Source organism: Bubalus bubalis, chromosome 5 (genome assembly GCF_019923935.1).
Source record: "Bubalus bubalis isolate 160015118507 breed Murrah chromosome 5, NDDB_SH_1, whole genome shotgun sequence".
Classification (NCBI taxonomy): Eukaryota; Metazoa; Chordata; class Mammalia; order Artiodactyla; family Bovidae; genus Bubalus; species Bubalus bubalis.
This window is the reverse complement of record NC_059161.1, coordinates 52059624-52082196: the sequence shown is the minus strand read 5'-3', so window position 1 is coordinate 52082196 and position 22573 is coordinate 52059624. Positions and strand designations below refer to the sequence as shown.

Below are 22573 nucleotides of genomic sequence, written 5' to 3'. Positions count from 1 at the left end.
CAAGAGAGTTTCAGAAAAACATCTTTTGCTTTATTGACTACACCAAAGTCTTTGACTGTGTGAATCACAACAAACTCTGGAAAATTCTTAAAGAGATGGAAATACCAGACCATGTGACCTGCCTCCTGAGAAATCTGTATGCAGGTCAGGAAGCAACAGTTAGAAGTGCACATGGAACAACAGTCTAGTTCCAAATTGGGAAAGGAGTACCATCAAGGCTGTATATTGTCACCCTGCTTACTTAACTTCCATGCAGAGTACATCATGAGAAATGTCAGGCTGGATGAAGCACAAGCCAGAATCAATATTGCTGGGAAAAATATCAATAACCTCAGATATGCAGATGACACCACCCTTATGGCAGAAAGTGAAGAAGAACTAAAGAGCCTCTTGATGAAAGTGAAAGAGGAGAGTGAAAAGCTGGTTTAAAACTCAACATTCAGAAAACAAAGATCATGGCATCTGGTCCCATCACTTCATGGGAAATAGATGGGGAAACAGTGGAAACAGTGTCAGACTTTATTTTTTTGTGCTCCAAAATCACTGCAGATGTTGACTGCAGCCATGAAATTAAAAGACCCTTACTCCTTGAAAGAAAAACTATGACAAATCTAGACAGCATATTAAAAAGCAGAGACATTATTTTGCCAAAAAATGTCTGTCTAGTCAAAGCTATGGTTTTTCCAGTAGTCATGTATGGATGTGAGAGTTGGACTATAAAGAAAGCTGAGCATCAAAGAGTTGATGTTTTTGAACTGTGGTGCTGGAGAAGACTCTTGAGAGTTCCTTGGAGCAAGGAGATCAAACCAGTCAATCCCAAAGGAAATCAGTCCTGAATATTCATTGGAATGACTGATGCTGAAGCTGAAGCTCCAATACTTTGACCACCTGATGCGAAGAACTGACTCACTGGAAAAGACCCTGATGCTGGGAAAAATTAAAGGCAGGAGGATAAGGAGATGACAGAGGGTGAGATGGTTGAATGGCATCACCGACTCGATTGACATGAGTTTGAGCAAGCTCCGGGAATTGATGATGGACAGGGAAGCCTGCTGTGCTGTAGTCCATGGGTGTCACAAAAAGTCGGACACGACTGAGCAACTGAACTGAAGGACTGTGAAAAATAAATTTCCGTAGTTTATGAGCTACTTTGTCTGTGGTATTTTATTACAGCAGTCTTAGTCCTAAAACTAGTTTAGTCCTAATTTAAAATCCTAAATTCAGCTTGTAACTGGTTTTTAGCCTCTGCTACCCACTTAAATCGGAGAAGGCAATGGCACCCCACTCCAGTACTCTTGCCTGGAAAATCCCATGGACGGAGGAGCCTGGTAGGCTGTAGTCCGAGAGGTCTCGAAGAGTCGGACACGACTGAGTGACTTAACTTTCACTTTTCACTTTCATGCATTGGAGAAGGAAATGGCAACCCACTCCAGTGTTCTTGCCTGGAGAATCCCAGGGGCAGCGGAACCTGGTGAGCTGCCATCTATGGGGTCGCACAGAGTTGGACACGACTGAAGCGACTTAGCAGCACCAGCAGCACCCACTTAAATATTGACTCCCACCATCTTGGATTGGGTAGTCCTAGAAGGGGACCCTGAGGCAGGATTTCAGTGCAACTAGTTTACTTAACAAGTGATCCCAGCAAGACTGGGAGTAGGGAAGTGAGGCAGGGAAGAGAAGGGAGCCAAGGCAAGGAATATTATTAAGCATATTAGTGCCGTGGCAACTGGAACTGGGGCTCAGTCCTGCTGGGGACTGTAGGAGACAGTACTAACACGCCTCTGAGTTTTCCTACCCCATGGGTGAGAAAGTGGGGGAGCCTCCACTTTCCATCCGTCATTGGCTAAGACCTGCTCCTAGTGACATTAACTCCTCAGGAGGTCTGTTTGTAGTGTAGAAGGAAAGGTCTTTCAGGTGGAGAATCATGGGTGCCTGCAGTGGGACAGCCTTTGGAATGTACCAGAATGCTGGGTGACGAAATGATGTGTTTCCCACAAGAATTTTTTAGCTTCATATAGCAAACAGACTCTGAGGTCATCCCTATGGTTTCCACTTCCTGGTACCCGCACGCTGTATAATCCCCTTTCCTGAGTGAGATGCTTCTAACCACTAGAATATGATGCTGATGGGTGTTCGTCTGGGATCAGGTTCTGTTGCATAAGATTCCATTCTCGCTAGTTCTCTGTCTCCATTGCTGCCTTTGCAGAAGTGAGATGCTGTGTTCTAAGAGGCCCTGTGGAGAAGCCCACATGGCAAGGAACTGTGAGCAGCCTCTTGGAGATGAGCCAGGCCTCCAGTCTACAGTTAGCCCTCCCAGGTGGCTCAGATGGTAAAGAATCTGCCTGCAATGCAGAAGACCCAGGTTCTATCCCTGGGTCAGGAAGATCCCCTAGAAGAGGGAATGGCTACCCACTCTAGTAGTCTTGCCTGGAGAAGCCCATGGACAGAGGAACCTGGTGGGCTACAGCCCATGGGGTCGCAAAAGAGTCAGACATGACTGAGCAACTAACGTTAAAACATAGCAGCAATGAGCTAAATTCTGCTAACAGTGAGTGAGCTTAAAAGTAGATTCATTGCCAGTTAATCCTCAGATGCCTCGCTGACACCATGATGACAGCCTTGCAGAAGGTCAGATCTATACTGTGTGCCCACCCAGACTCCTAACCTACAGGGTGTGAGGTAATAAATGGGAGCTGTTTTCCACCACTGTAAGGTTGTGGTCATTTGTTATACAGTATGGAAAATGGATACACCCCCTTCGCCTGTAAGCCCCCAATCTGGGTAAGGTGGTCTCAGCTCCCGTGCTTTACTTGTCACCTTTACTCCATGTACACTGATTAGCAATTCTTTTTTTTTTTGTTGCAGCGCACAGGCTCTTGGATTTGGTGCACAGGCTTCTCTCGTTGCAGAGTACGGTCTCCAGAGCATGCAGGCTCCAGCACAAGGGCTCTCTATTTGAGGCGTGCAGGCTTGTGGGATCTTAGTTTCCTGACCAAGGTTCGAACCCATATCCCCTGCATTGGAAGGGAGATTCTTAACCACTGGACACCAGAGAAGTCCCCAGCAATTCTTTTAGTTGAAAAAAAAGTACCGATTTTTTTTCTTACTACAAAAATAAGACACATTCATTCTAAAACATTTATAAAATACTTATAAGCAAAAAGAAACTAATAAATTTCATTCAGCTTTTTTTTTTTTAGGTAAATTCAAACTTTCTTCCAGGGAGTTTTCTGTCTTTGAGTCCTGTAATTTATTCTTTTTCAACTCTGCTATGGATGAACCTTTACCCAAATATAAACTTATAATTAGAAAAGACTGCATTTATATGGATTGTTCTTGAACTTTTCCAAAAAGGAGTACTCTCAAAATACCCATATAGTTGGGAAGAGGCATTATTCCTGGAGGGAAAAGTTTCCATGGACACAGCAAAGCCATTGTCCAATCTTTGCTCAGAGGGAGTCTCATTCCACCCAAGGAGAAAAGAAAGTGCCAAGTGTCTGAGGCCGTTGTTCCCGAACATCTTGGTTTCAGTAAATAAAGGGCTTCCAAATTTAGAATTTAGGTGCTGAGTTTGAAAAGGAGGAACAGCAGAGGCAGACAGTTCTATGCATCCTCCTTTACTTTTCCTTTCCTTCTTCACCCTGGGCAGCAGTAGAGGAAGACTCCCTGCAGGCTCGGAGGCTCTCAGGCCCCAGGTGGTGGCTCCAAGGAATTTCCTTCTTCCTGCTTCCTTTGCAACTGTCCCTCTTTCTGCCATTCACAAAGCACTTTCCATTCTACCTCGATGTCACCTCAGTGAGATCACCTGCCATTAGGTGATGCTCCTTATCGTTCTACTTGGCTAGTGATCCCTTTTAAGGGAAGTTCGCCCATGCATTTATCTAACAAACACTCCTTAAGTGACTACTGTGTGCTGAACAGGGCTTCCCTGGTGGCTCAGTGATAAAGAATCCACCTGTGAATGCAGGAGATGTGGGTGTGGTTGGGAACATCCCCTGGAGAAGGGAATGGCAACACACCCTAGTATTCTTGTCTGGGAAATCCCATGGACAGAGGAACCTGGTGGGCTCCGGTCCATGGGGTTGCAAAAGAGTCAGACATGATTTATGGACTGAACACATGTGCTGAGTACTGTGATGGATGACCAAGCATGTGAGCAAGAGGCAGCCTACGCTCCAGGAACTCGGATCTAGTACAGAAGACCCACGCACGTAGAGAAGACACAGTGTGTCTTGAGTGCTCTGAAAAAAAGTAAAATTGTTAGTTGCTCTGCTGCTGCTGCTGCGTCGCTTCAGTCGTGTCCGACTCTGTGCGACCACATAGACAGCAGCCCACCAGGCTCCCTTGTGTCCAACTCTGCCACCCCATGAACTGCAGCCCACCAGGCTCCTCTGTCCATGGAATTCTCCAGGTAAGAATACTGGAGTGGACAACCATTCCCTTCTCCGGGGGATCTTCCCAACCCAGGGATCGAACCATATCACACAGTCAACTGATGTGAACACTATCAGTCAAGAACAGTTCCATTACACACACATCCTTTGTACCACTTCCTTTACAACCATAGCCATACCCGCTCTTCCCATCTACCTGACCCTTGAAACCACTAATCTGTTTTTCATCTCTATAACTTTGTCATTTCAAGAATGTTACATAAAGGGAATCACACACTATTTAACCTTTTGATACTGACTTTTTTCACCCAGCAGAATTCTCTGGAGGTCCATCCAGGTTGTTGCCCGTATTAATAGTTTCTTTCTTTTTGTTGCCAAGTAGTATTCTATGGTATGGATGTACCACGGTTGATTTAAGCCTTCAGCTGTCTGGATATTTGGGTTGTTTCCTGTTTTTAGCAACTACAAATAAAGCTATTATGAACATTCATGTACAGGTTTTTGTGTAAACCTAAGTTTTCATTTCTCTAAGACAGAGGCCCGGAAGTGCAAATGCTGAGTGATACAGTAAGTGCATATTTAATAATGTAAGAAACAGTCATACTATTTTCTGGAGTGGCTGTTCCATTTTACATTCCCCCAGCAAAGTCTAAAGATCCGGTTTCTCTGTATTCTCGCTGATATTTAGTGTTGTCATGATTTTCACTTTAGCCATTCTGATTATACATCTATTTTTTAAAAGTTAGACTAATACGCACCAAAACTTTTTAACAACAGTTATATCTGGGGTGTGTGTGTAGAGCAGGGTGGGGGTGGCTAATACTAAGGAAGACTTACTTTCTATGTTATATATTTTTGTAGTATTCAAATTTTGCATAAGGTAATACGTGTTTGGAATCTAAAACTCAAATAGAAATTTTAAAAATTAATTTATTTGGTTGCACTGGATCTTAGTTGCTGCACATGGGATCCTTGACCTTCAGCTGAGGCATGTGGAATCTTTAGTTGCAGCATTCGAACTCTTAGCTGCCCCTTGAAAGTGAAAGTGAAAGTCGCTCAGTCGTGTCCAACTCTTTGTGACACCATGGACTGTATAAGTCCATGGAATTCTCCAGGCCAGAATACTGGAGTAGGCAGCCTTTCCCTTCTCCAGGGGATCTGCCTGACTCAGGGATTGAACTCAGGTCTCCTGTATTGCAGGCGGATTCTTTACCAGCTGAGCCACAAGGGAAGCCCACAGAAAGGGGAGAGATTGATAATATAGGAGTGAAGGAACATATCTGTTTATCTAAGACCCTCCCTCCTCTGTCCTGCTGTATGTTCACACACACAACTCAGCTCCACATGACTTTAAGGCCCCCTTCTCTCAGGCAGTCACTTTTCACAGTAAGAGCTCTCTCCCAGCCCCTAGAATTATTGTTACCTCCCCTGACCCCTCAGCCTATAAAGGAAGCCACAGCTCCCCGCTATTGCTTATGCCCAGGTGGCCCCATCCTACCCTGCCCACACCCCTGGGGACAGTCTTTCCATCAAGCCCTAGCGATGCTCAGCAGCCAGCTCCCTCTGCCAGGGCCCTGGCTGCCGCATCCAATGAGGCCACCCACAGAACTGGTCAGAGGGACCCAGGTCAGCTCAACTGAGAGGATACCCACTTCTCTGAGCCTGAGGAAAGCAGGAGAAGGGGGGCCAATGGACATGTCTGCAGGTAGGAGTCAGTGAAATTCATCTGATTCCCTCTATTTTCCTGTGAACGAGGAGGCAGTGACTGTGTCAGACACTAGAGCTAGAGACCGATCACTTCTTTGCACAATCATGCTTCCAGAAAAAATAAGTCTTGTTCTTTTCTGAAGAAGAAAGCATTTTCTCTGCTCGTAGGCTGCTGAGCACAGCTGGGTTTTATTATCACAAAATTAATAAGACCTTAAGGAGGTCGACTCTGGAACCAGACTGCCTAGTTTCCAAATCCTCATTATTACTGTTCTGTGATGTTGAACAAGTAACCTAGTCTCCAGGCCTCAGCTTTCTCATCTGTAAAATGGGGATTTAATAATAGGATTTGCCTTCTAGGTTTCAGGAAGATTAAAGGACTCAACACATGGAAAGCAGTCAGCACAATGCCTGCCCATCTTGTGCACTCAGCATACATCAGCTGTTCTTACTTCCAGGAGAGGTGGGGAAGGTGAGTGACTGGAGAAATTAAAATAGCCTGGGCAAAGAAGGAGACAGCCCTGAGCAGGGGGAGTGAAAAGTTGCTGAGACAAAGAAAGCCCAGCTGAGCTTGATGTTGATCAGTCTCGTTCTTTCCAAGACAGTCATTGAGTGTTTACCATCTGCCAGGGATTGGTAGGAGCTGGCACTGCAGCTGTGAACCACACAATTTCAATCAGTACAGGTGGGGTTATGATAAGCACGGGTGGGTCCAGGCTTCTGGCAGCCCAGAGAAGGGGTGGCTGGGTAGCCCCACAAATGAGGAAGAGATGCTGCTCTAGGCCAGGTGGCTTGGGCCATGAGAGACAAGTACCCCCTGGAGTTGCTCAGCCTAAAGAGGGTGGACGGGCAGGAGGTGTTGTGGGGACACAGCAGGCAACTGCAGGTTCTTAGATTCAAGGGCAGGAAACCTTAGGAGACTGGAAGGAACCTTAGGGGACCAGATGGACCAGAAGGGATGCTCCTCTGCTCTCCCAGGGCTTCTGGTTTCTTTAGCTTTACCTCTCCTGGTTGCTCTACTCACCTCTCTCTTGACCAGTGTCTTCTGCTTAATTTTCTGATGGCCACTCTTATCTACAAAGTGATCGCAGCCAATTCACATCACAGCAGGTGGATCAGCTGGCCTCAGTATTAGATACCCAAACTGGTCTGTCAGCGGTAGGCAGGTTATCCTTTCTTTTCAGCAATCTCATCAGGCCATTAGTATTCCTCTGAAGTGAGTGGTCCTATAAAGAAAGCTTGCCTTTCCATTCTCATGTTGCAGTGTCCAATGAAAATAAGAAATTTTGAGTAATTTTTTGAGGTTTCTTGTGCTTCATCAGAACTTCCTCTTGTCACAGAGGAACTGAATGAAGGATGGAAATGATGGCCCAAGATTTTCCCTCCACTTTCTCTGTCTGCCAAGTTCTTCCTCTTTCCAGAGACTTTTCCCCACTTAGATCATTCTTTTTTTTAAAATTTGGAAATATTAATATCACATTATGGTTTTATTGAAATGCAATTCATTTACAATGTTGTGGTAGTTTCACATGTATAGCAAAAGGATTCAGATACACGCACACATACAAACACACACACATATATATATACACATATGTGTGTGTGTATATATATATATACTTTTTCAGATTCTTAGCCTTATAGGTTATTACAATTGAGTATAGTTCCTGATGCTATGTAGTAGGTCCTTGTTGATTATCTGTTTTTATGTCATTCTTCTGAATTCTCTCTTGGTTTGTCTCATGTCTTTGCCCTGGATTTTTTTTATTCTTTTTTCTTCCCCACCCCTAACATTTTAATTAAAATGTAAACAATCAGAAAAGTTACACCTAGATTCAACAATTCATCTTTGCCACATTTGCTTTCTTCTCTCTCTCCCTTTCTCCCTCTCCTTGTAGAGAATAAGAACTCTCTCCTACATAACTCCAATACCATTATTGCACCCAGTAAAATTAACAGCAATTCCATATCATCTAATATGTTATCCATATTTAAGTTCCCTGATCGTCAGCCCTAGCTGTTTGTACTCCTAAATCTTCTCACCTCATGTTACGTTCTGATGCTTAACCCAGCTGCCCTCTCCTTCATAGTGAAAATTCCCTTGGCAGAAACCAAGGAACACTAGGTTAGCCACGAGGAAAGGCCAAAGGACTGTGGGATAAGATGGCCTGGCTGTACCTCCCAATGTTCTGCCTTGGGAAAGGAAAAGCCAGTCCATTTTTAAAATTTTTTATTTATTTATTTATTTTGAAGCTTTGTCCACATTGGGCATCCTTGGTCACCCTCTGTAGAGTCTCTAGTTTGCAGGTTTGTGTAATTAATGGTTCACAGCTGGCTTGTCTCTAGCCAGAGGAAGTTCTGAAGCAAAAATCTCAAGAAAGGACGACGCCTGTGTTTGTTGTCTCAGGAACAGCAGTCACATCTAGGTCAAGGGAATGAAGGTAATGTAAGTTGTTCTAAGCTGGGATCAGTCTGTGCCAGAGATGAAGAGAAACTGTATTCCAAAAATCCCAGGCCTCACATGGATATTACCAACTTTCTCGGATGCTGGATGGGCCTTGGCAGCCTAGAAGTCAACTGCACCATAAGAGAGGCTGAGCTCTCGCTGACCTGCCTACCATCTCCAGGAAGTTCCTCCCTGGAACCAACCATAAATGAACAAAAGTACCTCCTATAAGAAGGAGATACTGTCTCACAATTCTGGAGGCCAGAGTGAAATCAAGGTGTGAGCAGGACTAATATTTAGGAATTTGTTCAGACTGACTCTTGGTAGGCATCAAATCTCAAGCATCAAAGAAATCTGTTGGATAAATTTCCAGAAAGCCTCCTAGTCAAGTGCCTATGAACACTTTTCTATTAGCAGAAGCACCCAAAGGAGAAGTCCAGAGATGGATCAAGGAAGAAAAAGCAAAAGTCCTACTCCTCTCACTTAGGCCTCAAGCAATGTGTGACACTTGCCCTCCGTGTCATCTCTGTTGCCTTTCAGATCCCCGTCTAAATTTCCAGCTAATCTCAGCATGAGGAGCAAGTCACCAGCCCTCTGAAGGCCTCCTTGGGGCACAGCCTACGCTCTGCAGGGTGTTCCCCATCTGAGTCCTATCTACACCAGCTCTTGCAGATGACTGGATCCTAAGCACACAGACCTCCCCAACTCCCGCTTCCCCCAGCAATTTTTGTGACTCTGCTTTAACCTATAAACTGAAGGGCAAGGCAGGGGATGTTTTCCTGTTCTCTTTAATCTGGTATATAATAAATTATGCCTATTTAATCCTTTAACAACTGAACAAATGACTGAATCAGTCTTAGAACATGCAGCAATCCCTTTTTATGAAAACTTAATTTGAAGTCTATGTAATAGCAGAGAGAGAGAAAGAAAGAAAGAGAAGGAGGGAGAGAAGGAGACAAGAGACCAGAAAGCAGCAATGGCAATGGCGTGACTCTCCCGGCACCATCCTGGATGGGCTGCCAAAGGCAGGGCTAAGGGGAAGGCTCTTCTTCCAGGATAAGCTCAGTGAATGCGCGGAGAGAGGGGCAAAGAAGCAGAATATCAGCATCTGAATTCCATCAAAAAGCTTCCAAATTATGGATAAGACATTGTAATGCCTCTGCTCCAGCATTTATGTTAGTTTGGACTTGCCTTTGTAGAGAACGATGACACTACCAACAGAGTTTCTGGAAGGGGACACTTACTCAAAAGATTCGTTGTTTTAGCCACAGGAGGGTATCGATTTTATCTGGTCCCTTGCACGGCCCTGGGGCTAAGGCACCATGGGTGGCCTTGAGTCACTGACAACATAGTACCTGGAGGGCTTCCTGCCAATAAAACCCTGTCGCACGATTCACTTTTGGCTTACAGCCAACATTGCCAGTTTACAAGTACCTACGTGCCCTGGATCTTCGGGAATAATTCCAATTTCAAATCCTGGGTCCTATTGCCAGACCATAAGCCAGGCCATGTGTCCTGGTGTTTTTAGTTCTAAAAACTCTCATCATAATGTCATATGGTTCTAATTGTACTTATAAGAGTTTTTTTTTTATTAAAAATCTTTCTACTATAAAAATAATATAGTCATATTATTAAAATTCTGGAAAATTAGGAAGCAAAACATAGCACCCATAATACCACCATCCTGCTATATAGGTATATACAAATATATAATTTTCCCAGCATATCATCAAAATAAATGCACTATTTTATATTCTACTTTCTTCAACCAACATTATATTTTTAGAATAACATTGCTAATAAACATCTTTAAAGAATGCATTTTAATGAAAGGAGAATACTTCTTTCAGGAGATTACTAAAATATATTAATCATATTTATATTTGTTAATAATTTTCACTAGTATTTATACATCCACAATATATACCATTGTAATACATTTTCTAGATTTTTTCATTTTTCTTTAATTTAGTTTTTACAAGCTGAATTACAGGCTTGGAGTATGAATATGCTAATGACTCTTGATATATATTGCAAATTGCTTCCCAAAAAAGTTGTGCTAACAAACACAACCATCAGCAGTGTCTGAGGGTGTCTGTTCCACGTCACCACCACCAACAAACCAATGTGTTGAGACGAAGTTTTGAAATGATTGTCATGACAGTTTTGCTGAGCAATGCCCCCATATTTTAGAAGGCAAAGTACAGGTACGACACGGATGATATACTCATGATGGAAAACTGACTAAGGATGTCTTTTAAGCCAGATGAGTAGGGGGGAGAAAAAGCACTTGAATGATGCTTTAAACTCCAATTTCCAATGATGTATCTGAAGACTGCTAGGAAACAAAAGTATGGCAGGCAAATAAACGGCCTGCAGCAGTCCCAATTAGGGAAGCTTTCTCAGAAGAAAAGCTTTTTGGCAGATTTGAGTTTGAAGCAAAACTCCGAACAACTCCAGGCGCACTACCCCACACCACGGGTTTGATTTCTGTGTAAATACCTTGGTAAGCGTTGTTGCCCCACACTGGTCTTTTCAATTCTACTCAGATGCAATATATGGGAATGACTATTATTTTCTAATATAACAATAAATAGTGGCTAAATACAACTAAATAGCTATTCACTGACAAAGGGAGGGGAAAATAGCATTTACAGGGAGGGCAACTACGAAGAGCCAAGCCCTTCACATTGGTTTCGTCCGTTTAATGGGCTTGGATCAAATGTGCTGGCCCTTTAGCCTCACTTGGCAGCTCTGAGAACCATGTTTCAGGGGTGCAGAGTGACTGAGCTTGGGCTTTTTGGTTGGAGCTCCCCAGGCTTAGACACTGCACCTCTAAAATGATAGAAAGGGGGGGACTTCTCTGGCAGTCCAGTGGTTAAGACTCCCAGCTTCCCCTGCAGGGGGCACGGGTTCGATTCCTGTTTGGGAAACTAAGATCACATGTGCCTTGTGGTGTGGCCAAAAAAAAAAGGCATTTACTAAGTGCTAGGCTTCCCTGGAATGGAGAAGGCAATGGCATCCCACTCCAGTTCTCTTGCCTGGAAAATCCCATGGATGGAGGAGCCTGGTAGGCTGCAGTCCATGGGGTCGCTAAGAGTTGGGCACAATTGAGCAACTTCACTTTCACTTTTCACTTTCATTCATTGGAGAAGGAAATGGCAACCCACACCAGTGTTCTTGCCTGGAGAATCCCAGGCACAGGGGAGCCTGGTGGGCTGCCATCTGTGCGGTCGCACAGAGTCGGACACGACTGAAGTGACTTAGCAGCAGCAGCAGCAGGCTTCCCTGGTGGCTCAGATGGTAAAGAATCTGCCCACAATGCAGGAGGCTTGGGTTCAATCCATGGGTTGGGAAGATCCCCTGGAGAAAGGAATGGCTACCCACTCCAGTACACAGTCCATGGGGTCGCAAAGAGTTGGACACTTCTGAGTGACTAACACACACACAGGCTAATAGGCTAACTGATGATACATGGCAAAATGGTTGATATTCACTCTCCTCACTGGATGACTCTTGCATTTAGATGCTAATCTTTCTGAAAATTACTGCAGCCTTTAATAGTAATCATTAGTTCACATTCTGGATTTCGGCAACTTCTGTGAGATTTAAAAACAGTAAGGGTGTATTTGTATGACATCCTGTAAAATGACCAATTCTTAGTAGGTAAAAATACTATGAAATTTTAAAGATTTTCAAGATAAATTCCTGATAACTGTGACTGTGTATGTGCATACTAAGTCCAGTCCAACTCTTTGCGACCCCATGGATTGTAGTCAGGCAGGCTCCTCTGTCCATGGGATTCTCCAGGCAAAAACACTGGATTGGGCTGCTGTGTCCTCCTCCAGAGGATCTTCAGGAATTGAACCTGAGTCTCTTATGTTTCCTGCAATGGCAGACAAGTTCTTTATCACTAGGGCCACCTGGGAAGCCCAACTGTGACTAATCTTAGTCAAATAAAAGTTTGTTAATCACGTGGATGACACAGCATGGACTCCAGGTCTGCTACTTGTTTCTCTGGCCTTCCTTAGCCTGTTTCCTCATCTGTAAATGGGGCAGTGTAATACACATTTATTATTACTTGAGGAAACATATCTACTGGCATACCATAAAGGCTCAATAAATATTAGCTATGTTCATTGTAATTATTATATTACATGATGATGAAGATGGAATCCATCAGATGAAAGCAAAGAATAAACAGGGATGTTTAATCCCTTGGACTTTTTTTTTTCCCTTTGGACTTTGATATAATCAAATCATTAAACTATTTTTGCTAAAAAGCTAAATTCCTCTTGATTAGGGAGTTGAAGAAGAAATAAGAAAGCCTTCCTCAGCGATCAATGCAAGAAATAGAGGAAAATAACAGAATGGAAAAGACTAGAGATCTCTTCAAGAAAATTAGAGATACAAAGGGAATATTTCATGCAAAGATGGGCTCAGTAAAGGACAGAAATGGTATGAACCTAACAGAAGCAGAAGATATTAAGAAGAGGTGGCAAGAATACACAGAAGAACTGTACAAAAAAGATCTTCACAACCCAGATAATCACGATGATGTGATCACTGACCTAGAGCCAGACATCCTGGAATGTGAAGTCAAGTGGGCCTTAGAAAGCATCACTATGAACAAAGCTAGTGGAGGTGATGGAATTCCAGTTGAGCTCTTCCAAATCCTGAAAGATGATGCTGTGAAAGTGCTGCACTCAATATGCCAGCAAATTTGGAAAACTCAGCAGTGGCCACAGGACTGGAAAAGGTCAGTTTTCATTCTAATCCCAAAGAAAGGCAATGCCAAAGAATGCTCAAACTACTGCACAACTGCACTCATCTCACATGCTAGTAAAGTAATGCTCAAAATTCTCCAAGCCAGGTTTCAGCAATACGTGAACTGTGAACTTCCTGATGTTCAAGCTGGTTTTAGAAAAGGCAGAGGAACCAGAGATCAAATTGCCAAATCTGCTGGATCATGGAAAAAGCAAGAGAGTTCCAGAAAAACATCTATTTCTGCTTTATTGACTATGTCAAAGCCTTTGACTGTGTGGATCACAATCAACTGTGGAAAATTCTGAAAGAGATGGGAATACCAGACCTCCTGACCTGCCTCTTGAGAAATCTGTATGCAGGTCAGGAAGCAACAGTTAGAACTGGACATGGAACAACAGACTGGTTCCAAATAGGAAAAGGAGTACGTCAAGGCCGTATATCGTCACCCTGCTTATTTAACTTATATACACAGTACATCATGAGAAACGCTGGACTGGAAGAAACACAAGCTGGAATCAAGATTGCCTGGAGAAATATCAATAACCTCAGATATGCAGATGACACCACCCTTATGGCAGAAAGTGAAGAGGAACTCAAAAGCCTCTTGATGAAGGTGAAAGTGGAGAGTGAAAAAGTTGGCTTAAAGCTCAACATTCAGAAAACGAAGATTATGGCATCCGGTCCCATCACTTCATGGGAAATAGATGGGGAAACAGTGGAAACAGTGTCAGACTTTATTTTTGGGGGCTCCAAAATCACTGCAGATGGTGACTGCAGCCATGAAATTAAAAGATGCTTACTCCTTGGAAGGAAAGTTATGACCAACCTAGATGGCATATTGAAAAGCAGAGACATTACTTTGCCAACAAAGGTCCGTCTAGTCAAGGCTATGGTTTTTCCAGTGGTCATGTATGGATGTGAGAGTTGGACTGTGAAGAAAACTGAGGGCTGAAGAATTGATGCTTTTGAGGTGTGGTGTTGGAGAAGACTCTTGAGAGTCTCTTGGACTGCAAGGAGATGCAACCAGTCCATTCTGAAGGAGATCAGCCCTGGGATTTCTTTGGAAGGAATGATGCTGAAGCTGAAACTCCAGTACTTTGGCCACCTCATGCAAAGAGTTGACTCATTGGAAAAGACTCTGATGTGGGAGGAATTGGGGGCAGGAGGAGAAGGGGACGACAGAGGATGAGATGGCTGGATGGCATCACTGACTCGACGGACGTGAGTCTGAGTGAACTCCGGGAGTTGGTGATGGACAGGGAGGCCTGGCGTGCTGTGATTCATGGGGTCACAAAGAGTCGGACGTGACTGAGCGACTTAACTGAACTGAGGGAGTTGAAATTGACTATCTCTAAGCATAAAAAATATTCATTCCCGGTAATTCCCTGGCAGTCCAGATGTTAGGTCTCCAAGCCTTCACTGCCAAGGACTCAGGTTTAATCTGTGGTCAGCGAACTAAGATCTTGCAAGCAGTGTGGCACAGCCAATAGTAATAATAAATACACATTTCTGAGGTCTCCTTATGGCTTTCTTTACCTTCAGTCTCTTTGTGTGTCAGGTACTTAGTAGATGCTCATTTATACTTGTTGAATAGAGATAAATTTTTTAAATTGAGGTATAATTGACACATGACCGTATTACTTTTAGGTATACAGAATAATGATTCAATATTTGTATCCAGTTGATCCTTGAAAAACTCGGGGGTTGGGGTAACAAACTCTGGCAGTCAAAAACTGGTGTATAGTTTTACATTCTCCGTCCAGATCCACAGTTGCACATCCTCAGAGTCAACCAACCACATTTGTTGTAGTCGTGTAGTATTTGAACTGAAAGTCAAAGTGTTAGTTGCTCAGTCGTGCCCGACTCTCTGAGACCCCATGAACTGTAGCCCACCAGGCTCCTCTGTCCATGGAACTCTCCAGGTAAGAATACTGGAGTGGATTGCCATTACCTTCTCCAAGGGATCTTCCCAACCCAGGGGTCGAATGCTCATCTCCTGCAAGTCTTCTGCATTACAGGCAGACTCTTTACTGTGTGAGGGACCAGGAAGCCCTATTGTAGTATTTACTACTGAAAAAAATCCATATGTAAGTAAACTTGCACAGCTCAACCCTGTAATTCAAGAGTCAGCTGCATATTGCAAATTGATCATCACAACGTCTACTTAATATTTGTCACCATACATAGTTAAAGTTTTTTTTTCTTGTGATAAGAACTTTTAAGATTTACTCTCTTAGCACCCTTCAATGTGCAATACAACATTTTAACTATAGTCACCATGTTATATACTATATCCCCCAAACATATTTTACAACCAGAAATTGTGGCCCCCTTCACCCATTTTACCAACCCCGCCACCCCACCACTCCGCAACCCATGTCTCACCTCTGACAACCACCAACCTCTTCTCTGTACATATGAGCTTGGTTTTGGGGTTTGGGGATTATATTTTAGATTCCACATATGTGAGGTCGTACAGTATTTGTTTTTCTCTGTCTGACCTACTTCACTTAGCATTACACCCTCAAAGTCCAGCCGTGTTGTCTCAAATTCTTTGCCTTCAGTATTAACCGTCTCAAACTAACCACTCACCTAGTTGCCAATGTGATATTCATTCAAGAAAACCCGATCATGTCTTTTCCCTCCTTACCCTCCCCCATGGCCCAAGTGTCTTAGGGTGACCAACAAGGCCATCTAGGACCGAGTCCTTGGTTATTCTCTAACCTCCTCTTCTGAGACTTCTGTCTTGATATATGTGTCCTGATATTATGAAAATGATTGTCGCACCACCTTAACTCATACTGTCCCCTCTGCTTGCAACACCCTTTCATCTCTTCTTTACTCCCTCTATTCCTACTCATTATTCAAGGCTAATGCAAATTCCTAGTTTTTGTAAAAAACACCAAAAGTTTGTCATGTCATATTCATACATGCATCTCAATGTATGAAAGTCACATTGGAAAGAAGTCAAAATATCTGAAAATACAAAAGCATTAGGAGTAGTTATCTGTAATCATTTTCTCATAATAAGAAAAGATTTTAAATATTTAAAAGACTATAAAATAGTTTTATGGGACTTTCCTGGTGGTCCAGTGGTTAAAACTCTGTGCTTCCACTGCAGGGGGCATGGGGTTTGACCCTGATCAGGGAGCTGAGATTCTGCACGCAGCGGTATGTGGCAAAAACAAATAAATATTTTAAATAAAGTTTAGGTGTCATCTCTTCCCAAATGCTCCCTGCCCCTGAGGTCTCCTTGGTGCTCCCACAGAACTCCTGAAATGCCTGTAATGGAGAACGCATCATACCGTGTGGAGATTACCCTATTCTCAACAGGACTAAGGCTATCGATATTTCCACCTTTGTATCAAGTGCCTAGCATAGTGCCAGGCACACAGTAAGCACTCAGTAGATGCTTGTTGAACTGACCTGAATTGCCCTTGTTCACACCTTGTGAAGTCAGTCGCTCAGTTGTGTCTGACTCTTTGCAACCCCATGGACTGTAGCCCACCAGGCTCCTCCGGCCATGCGATTTTCCAGGCAAGAATACTGGAGTGGGTCGTCATTTCCCTCTCCAGGTGTTCACATCTAGTGAGCTGCTAGCAGATCCTATTTAGACCTGTGGGCCGATCCTGGCCTCACGTTTGTAAGAGGCAAACCCCAAGCAGAGCCAGTTTTCTGTGCCTGCCATTCTAAGTCATTCTGTCAGGAGCCGAGGGTGCCTTTTCCCAGTTTTTGCACTTCAACTTTTTTCTAACTATAGAAGTAATATAGTCTCACTGTAAAAATAAAAATTTGGAAAGCATAGACTGCAATAAAGAAAAAAAAAAAATCTAGTCAGTCCAAATACCTACTATTTTTTAACCAGAATTATTTAGATCAATGTTTTTCAATTTTGTTTTCCCATTTCCTGGCACATATATTAAATTCTAAATTTTCTAAGAACTGGGCTGATTAGGAAGTGGAGGGAGTCTATATCCACAAATGAAAATTTGTAGGGGGCAATAGTGCATATAAAAGACTTTTAATAATCTCTGTATAACTCATGTTTAATGTGTCGGCATCTCTTTGTCTCCTAATAAATTTAAGGGACCCTTGGTTTTTGAAATGACAATAGATCTCTTTTTCATCAGTGACTCCTGGTAACTAGGTGTGAAGAAGCTACTTATGGCATTCAAGATAGTGTTAGTCACTCAGTCATGTCCGACTCTGTGACCCCATGATCTGTCCATAGGATTCTCCAGGCAAGAACACTGGAGTGGGTTGCCATTTCCTTCTCTGGATTCAAGATAACCCAGAAGTAAAGAAAAGCTAATCACTTTTGGAGGAAATGCACAGATATCATTCCAAGATAACTTAGTCATATCCAAAGTCAGGGAGAGTCTTCTCCATAGAACAAAGGGCTTTTCCTGTTGGTTTTGAGTGGCAGTAGGATGTCCTTGATGACCCCCAAGGGTCATCAGACAGTATGTATATCCAGGGAAGAACTCTACTTATAAGCCAAAAAATCGCCTAGGCAGAGTCAGTTGCTCCCTCTCTGTTGGTCTCTCTCTGTCTGGGATGTTAACACTTCTATGGGTCCAGCATGGAAAGATCTTCCTTCAGATTCTGCAATTACTGGTCTATCTCAGAGACTGGAAGACATTGTGGGGCTTCCAATAATGTGGCGATTGCTTAATTAAGCTTTTCCTAAACCTTATTTAGAAGTACTGGCCCCATGCTATGTCCTGGGGGACATTGACTAGCTACCTAGCAGGGGCCTGAAGCCAAATAAAGCATGACAAATTCTCTAAAGATAACCAGGATCTTCATGCTTCTGAAAAGGTCACAATTTGCCCATGTGTTTGAGAACTATTAATATAGCCACTTAATTTTTTTTAATTAAGTATACTTTAAAAAAAATTATTTTTTGGCTTCACTGAGTCTTCATCGCTATGCACAGGCTTTCTCTAGTTGCTGAGAGCAGAGGTTACTCTGTGTTGTGGTTCGTGGGCTTCTCGTGGTGGTGGCTTCTTTTGTTGCAGAGCACGGGCTCTAGAGTACAGGCTCAGTAGTTGTGGCAGACAGGCTTAGTTACTCCTTGGCCTGTGAGATCCTCCTGGATCAGGGATGGAACCCATGTGTCCTGCACTGGCAGGCAGATTCTTAACCACTGAGCCACCAGGTAAGTCCAATACAGCTACTTTACATTGCAATGATACACAGAATATCATAGCTATGGAAAGCAGTAAGACAGGTTTGACACAATGGATCATTCATGGAGCCCATACTCGATATCAGGTGCTCTGTATTTATTCTTTCTAATCCTTATGGTGACCTGGCAAGATAGGATTATTATTATACTTTAAGGTAATTCTGTCCATTTTACAGATGAGGAACTAAGATCCAGAGAGGTTAACACTCAGTTGGTGATAAGTGGAAGGGCTAGGATTCACACTCAGTCTTATTTGACTACAGATTTCCCTCCCTTCCCACTTGGTTTCCTTTGGTCTGGCTATGCTTGGGTGTCATCATTGGGTGGGTTCTGCTGGAGGAAGGACTAAATGGAATAGAATTCAGGTAGCACTGTCAACCCTTACAGCACTGGTACGCTGTGGCAAGGGCCCCAGACTGGGGTAGTTTCTTGGCAAAATATTTAGGAAGGAGAACAGAGTAATAATGTCAGCTATTATGGCACTTTGCCATGACCGTGGATGGGTCTAAAGTTTCCAAAAGAGACCTGAGAAGGCCTGAAAACCCCTTGAGTGTGGAGATCTCCCATGGAGCAGTTTGCTTTCTAGAAAGGGAAGGACAGAAGTGGTAAAAAATGCAAGGTGAACTCCAGCCCTCTAGGCCCAGGCTTGGCTGCTAAAGAGGCTCAGAGAGTCTTGAGCAGTGGGGAGCTGGGGTCATGGAGAGTTGAAAGAAACAGCCCCTTAGTAGGTGGAAGGGTTGCTAAGCTTAAAAAATAAAAATATAGGATGCCAGGGTAAATTTGAATGTCAGGTAAACAACAAAATTTCAACAAAACATTTATTAGTATAAATTCATCCTTGGATATATACATCCCAGGCACCATTTTATCTGGTGACCTCAGCCACACTATTTGAGGATTAATAGGGGTACAGAGAGCTCCTTCTATGAGGCCTGGGGAGTATGTCCAAGATGTGTCTTGCTGTGAATGGATATCAGTGTCAGAGGTGGTCTTAGAGAAGCTAACTATTTCAACAGGGAACCATATGAGCCCCAAGCCCTCTCATTCCAGCCTAGGGGGCAAACAATCCATCTGAGAATACAGGGGAGTCTATGGATTTTTAGGGGATTTTAGAAATTTTAATTACTAGGTAAAGCCTTCGTACTTAGTTTGATAACATGTTTTACAATTTAATTCTTAATTGTGAAAAACATAATTAAAAAGAAAAATTCTTAATAGGGCTAAGTTAACCTATCTGGTATTTGAGGTATTATAAGTATTTGATACAGGGGGTTATAGAAGAAAGAATTTACTTCATTACTTTTATACTAGAAAAGGGAAACACCATTGCTTGGGTCATTAAAAAACCATACAAGGCAGTTCCCGGCTCTCTGGTAACTCAAGTCCTTGTCCTTATGACAGGCTAGCTCTGTACAGTGGAGAAGGCAATGGCACCCCACTCCAGTACTCTTGCCTGGTAAATCCCATAGATGGAGGAGCCTGGTAGGCTGCAGTCCACGGGGTCGCGAAGAGTTGGACACAACTGAGCGACTTCACTTTCACTTTTCATTTTCATGCATTGGAGAAGGAAATGGCAACCCACTCCAGTGTTCTTGCCTAGAGAATCCCAGGAATGGCGGAGCCTGGTGGGCTGCCGTCTATGGGGTCACACAGAGTCGGACATGACTGAAGCGACTTAGCAGCAGCAGCAGCTCTGTACGGTAGAATATTCTCAGTCTACCAAAGGAAGCATAGCTCCTCTTTTCTCCAGAGGAGAAGGTATTACTTCTTGAAACTGTCTTTTCTTGAACTTGGTCAATTAATCCAGTTCTTGGAGAAGAGGGAATATTTTGTTTGTTTAAAAGAAAGAATCCTTTTTTAAAGGATTTTTTATGAAACAGAATTTTTTTGCCTGTTTTTTAATATTTAGCAAGTGTCAAGATCATTATATCAGAATGTTGGCGTTTGAAGGAAGAGTTGGGGAGTGTCTCAAAGGCTGTTTAATGTCCAAGAAGCTTCCCCAGGTGCCACATACATGTATGAATTCACTATGGCTCAAAGGCATGGCTCTGGCCCTTGCACTCTCAAAAACCACTTAATTTCTTGGCTCTCCTTCAGGGGAGACCTACACTAACTCACTCACCAAGACAGATGTAGAACTGGGACACCCATTCATTTACAAAGAGATGTGACAATCTCCTGGATACTGGATACAGAGACCCCAACTGCAAGCCCAAGGCTGCTTGATGAGCAGGGAATAACGATAATAGATGCCATTGGTCACTTAATGAGTGTTCAAAACTTATAAAACATTAATAGTGACAGTTAGCCCCAGTCAAATGGGCAGTTTTCATCCTTACAACCTCATCACGAGAAAAATATTTATCTTTCTTAAACTGATGCTGCTGCTGCTAAGTTGCTTCAGTCGTGTCCAACTCTGTGTGACCCCACAGATGGCAGCCCACCAGGCTCCGCCGTCCCTGGGATTTTCCAGGTAAGAACACTGGAGTGGGTTGCCATTTCCTTCTCCAATGCATGAAAATGAAAAGTGAAAGTGAAGTCGCTCAGTTGTGTCCAACTCTTCGCGACCCCGTGGACTGCAGCCTACCAGGCTCCTCCATCTATGGGATTTACCAGGCAAGAGTACTGGAGTGGGTTGCCATTGACTTCTCCATTAAACTGATGAGAATACTGAAAAAGATGTCATAGCTCATTCTTTTTTTAAAACAAAACTTTAAAAAATAATTTTATTTTTGGCTGTGCTGGGTCTTTGCACTTCGAGGACTTTTCTCTAGTTGCCACAAGCAGAGGCTACTCTGTGTTGTGGTGTGTGGGCTTCTCACTGTGGTGGTTTCTTCTGTTGCAGAGCACAAGCTCTAGAGCACAGGTTCAGTAGTTGTGGCCCACAGGCTTAACTGCTCTGCAGCATGTGGGATCTTCCCGGATCAGGGATTGAACACGTATGTTCAGCATTGGCAGGCAGATTCTTAACCACCGAATCACCAGAGAAGCCCCTCATTAACTCAGATACGTGTTTTCAGATGTGGATATCCTACAAACAAAATACATTTATAATATAAAACTCCACAAAAATACGGTCACCTTTTACTTATCCATCAAATATTTATTAAGTGTTTGGTGTGGGCTGGGTACTATACAGGTTGATGCAGACAGAACAGTGTTTAAAATATCAAGGCTCCTGCTCTCACTAAGTTTACAGTCTAGCTGAGACCACTACTCAGTAAAAGAATCAAAACTTCAGCTTGTGAGAATTGCTGTGAAAGCAATAAGCATGGAAATGTGACCAAGTATAATATGAGGGTTAGGGGAAGGAAGACAGGGACTCAGTGTGGCTGAGGGGTGACATTGGAACTGAGACCTCAGAGCCATCCAGGGGCCTTCACTCTGGGCTATGGAAGTGCCAGGAAATAGGTCCTCTCGGTCCTACACCCCAGAGCTCCTGCGAGCAGCCTCTTTCGAGGCTCCCTGAAGGGCAACCTGAGCGGTCTGAGTCTGCTCTATGCCCCTCGGTTGGCACAGAGGTGAGCAGATAAGCAGATAAATGAGCACCACTCAGTGCTCCATAGGATGTGTTGAGCACGGTCCAAGAGGTGCTCTAGACCCCAGACCCCGGCTTTAGTCCCACAAGGCAGGGAGCATCATGGACCAGGAACCTGAGGACTACTGTGCCAAGTGCCCAAGGAGTACTGGTGTGGCCCAAAATGCAACCAGAGTTGAGGACAAGGAAGCTGAATAGAGCTGCTGGTGCAGATTTGAATTTCTGTCCTCCTACCAGGTATTTCTTGCTATTTTAGACTTTTTGGTGGTGACCAAGGCACCTACAGGATGACTGCTTAGCAACACATGTGTATTTTGAAAATTGGAGGTACAATTTAAAAATACTTGATTTTCAAAAAGCTTAGCTGGATTCAAAATCCATTCACAAGAAATTCCAAGACTACACTTGTCAATGAAAGAAAGGGAAGAATTTTAAATACATAACTCCAACAGTTACACTTTTTTGAATGACTGAAAATTATATTTTAAAGTTTTTCAATGATAAGAACATCAAGAATCTGAAGAGATCTT

The 22573-nt window shown here is 43.3% G+C and overlaps 1 long non-coding RNA gene across 2 annotated transcripts; it reads left to right on the top strand.

Annotated features, from left to right (window-relative positions):
- Positions 1 to 5614: 5614 nt before the first annotated feature.
- Positions 5615 to 9377, top strand: LOC123333717. Of its 2 annotated transcripts, none has more exons than XR_006551196.2 (3): positions 5615 to 6099; positions 6462 to 6573; positions 8448 to 9377. It is a non-coding gene; the product is annotated as an uncharacterized LOC123333717 (long non-coding RNA). The 2 variants fall into 2 exon arrangements; XR_006551195.2 differs by having other exon boundaries at positions 5624 to 6099; positions 8509 to 9377.
- The last annotated feature ends 13196 nt before the right edge of the window (positions 9378 to 22573 follow it).